Source organism: Limulus polyphemus, unplaced genomic scaffold, assembly GCF_000517525.1.
Source record: "Limulus polyphemus unplaced genomic scaffold, Limulus_polyphemus-2.1.2 Scaffold11130, whole genome shotgun sequence".
NCBI classification, from domain to species: Eukaryota; Metazoa; Arthropoda; class Merostomata; order Xiphosura; family Limulidae; genus Limulus; species Limulus polyphemus.
In genome coordinates, this window is record NW_013676740.1 from 12,363 (window position 1) to 15,020 (window position 2,658).

A 2,658-nucleotide genomic window follows, 5' to 3' on the forward strand; every position below is an offset into this window, starting at 1 on the left:
TCCAGTGTGGTCATGTTGCAGCTGGTCAAGTTCCTTCCAGTGTGGTCATGTTGTAACTGGTAAAGTTCCTTCCAGTGTGGTCATGTTGTAGCTGGTAAAGTTCCTTCAGTGTGGTCATGTTGTAACTGGTAAAGTTCCTTCCAGTGTGGTCATGTTGCAGCTGGTAAAGTTCCTTCCAGTGTGGTCATATTGTAGCTGGTCAAGTTCCTTCCAATGTGGTCATGTTGCAGCTGGTCAAGTTCCTTCCAGTGTGGTCATGTTGTAACTGGTAAAGTTTCTTCCAATGTGGTCATGTTGTAGCTGGTCAAGTTCCTTTCAGTGTGGTCATGTTGTAACTGGTCAAGTTCCTTCCAGTGTGGTCATGTTGCAGCTGGTCATGTTTCGATACTGAAAACCTTAGGATATCTTACAGTTCTCCATTTTCAGTATTTTCTGATGGTGATAACTTTGTGATATTTTAAAGCGTTCCATATAAAATACGATCTAGTACTGAAACTGGGGTATTCTATAATATTCCGTTTATAGTACGTTTCAGTACAGAATACTTTGAAGTGTTCCGTATACAATAAGTTGCAGCACACAAAACTTTGAGTATTTTAAAGTATTACATATACACGATTCGCTACTAAATATTCTACGTATTTAAAGGAGTACATATATTTAATAACAATTTTAAACACCAGGTGGAGTTTTCGAAAATTTTAACTCTTTATTTACTCGTCAGTTTGAGAGCAAGCGATTAATCCATTTTAAAACGAATAAATCGAAGTGAAGATTAAACTATAAGCCTAAAATATCACAATACAGTGGATCTTTCATTTAATTAAACGTACTGTATCCAACTCTTCAGCTTCAAGATAAAATTAGCACAATAAAAACTTGTCACGTACAAGCACTAAGATAAGAGTATGCTAGATAAATCACTGAGCTTTTTAAGTTGTTGGGACTAGAAACAAATCAAGATAACACGTCACGCCATTGAACTCCTTTTATCGTACACACAGTGGTATATAGTTTCAAGAAAACATTTTTCAAGTTCTTTTCACACCCTTTCAAGTTTAATTTTATTCGACAATGTAAACGTTTGTGAGAAACACGTAGTTATCATATAAATAGATTTTTTTATCTTTAGACACTAATTTAAAAGCGTTTTAACAGATTTTTATCTATAAAATGGTACAGGGCGTGGCCTAGTGATTAACATGCCTGGATTATGAATCCATGGTTCACATGACGTCACACTGTATACAAGTATTTTAGGATTTTGTGAGATGTACACGCAAATTGGATTATTTCCAAGGTGACTGTTACTGAAACTAGGGTTGTAGAGGTATTCCTCACCCTGAGAATATTTAGGGTTGTAGAGGTATTCCTCACCCTGAGAATATTTAGTGTTGTAGAGGTATTCCTCACCCTGAGAATATTTAGGGTTGTAGAGGTATTCCTCACCCTGAGAATATTTAGGGTTGTAGAGGTATTCCATTTAAAACTGTGTATATTAAATAAAGCGGTTTTATATAAAAATACATTTAAGTCAGACAGTCCTCAAGGGCAATCACATTGCAGAGAAAACACGTTGTGTTACGTGTGTAAACTTCGAAATACTGAACAGACTTTAAGAACTTGCTTTATTAAGCATCGCTGTTACGTACGTTAAGAGTGTGACATTTAAACCACATTTATTCAGTGCATGTTTCTTGGTATGTGAAAATGATGTAGATCTTAAATTAATTGTGAACTGTTAACAACCTGGTGGTGGAATGTAAAAATATCCCATTGGAAGTATTTAAGATAAGTATTTAATCCCTACACCTCAATAAATACTGCAATGTCTATAGAGAATAACTTGTTTCCTTCTATATGGAAGGACTAAAGAAATCTTATTTTGCTAGACTCTTGTTAGATGGTATAAAAATAGTCTTAATGTTTAAATAATTTTGAATTTCTTGCCTTATATCAGTTATTGAAAAATTATTGTTAAATGCTGTTGATCTCTTTCTTAAAAAGTTCATATTTACTGTTGAATATTTCTCTAATTACGTTGACATATTATAAGGCATGTATTGGATAACCTTGGTGTACAGATAGATGTACAGTCCTACATACGTAACACAGACTGGTACAGATAGATGTACAGTCCTACATATGTAACACAGACTGGTACAGATAGATGTACAGTCCTACATATGTAACACAGACTGGTACAGATAGATGTACAGTCCTACATATGTAACACAGACTGATACAGGTAGATGTACAGTCCTACATATGTAACACACACTGGTACAGATAGATGTACAGTCCTACATACGTAACACAGACTGGTACAGATAGATGTACAGTCCTACATATGTAACACAGACTGATACAGATAGATGTACAGTCCTACATATGTAACACAGACTGATACAGGTAGATGTACAGTCCTACATATGTAACACAGACAGGTACAGATAGATGTACAGTCCTACATATGTAACACAGACTGGTACAGATAGATGTACAGTCCTACATATGTAACACAGACTGGTACAAATAGATGTACAGTCCTACATATGTAACACAGACTGGTACAGATAGATGTACAGTCCTAAAGATGTAACACAGACTGGTACAGATAGATGTACAGTCCTACATATGTAACACAGACTGGTACAA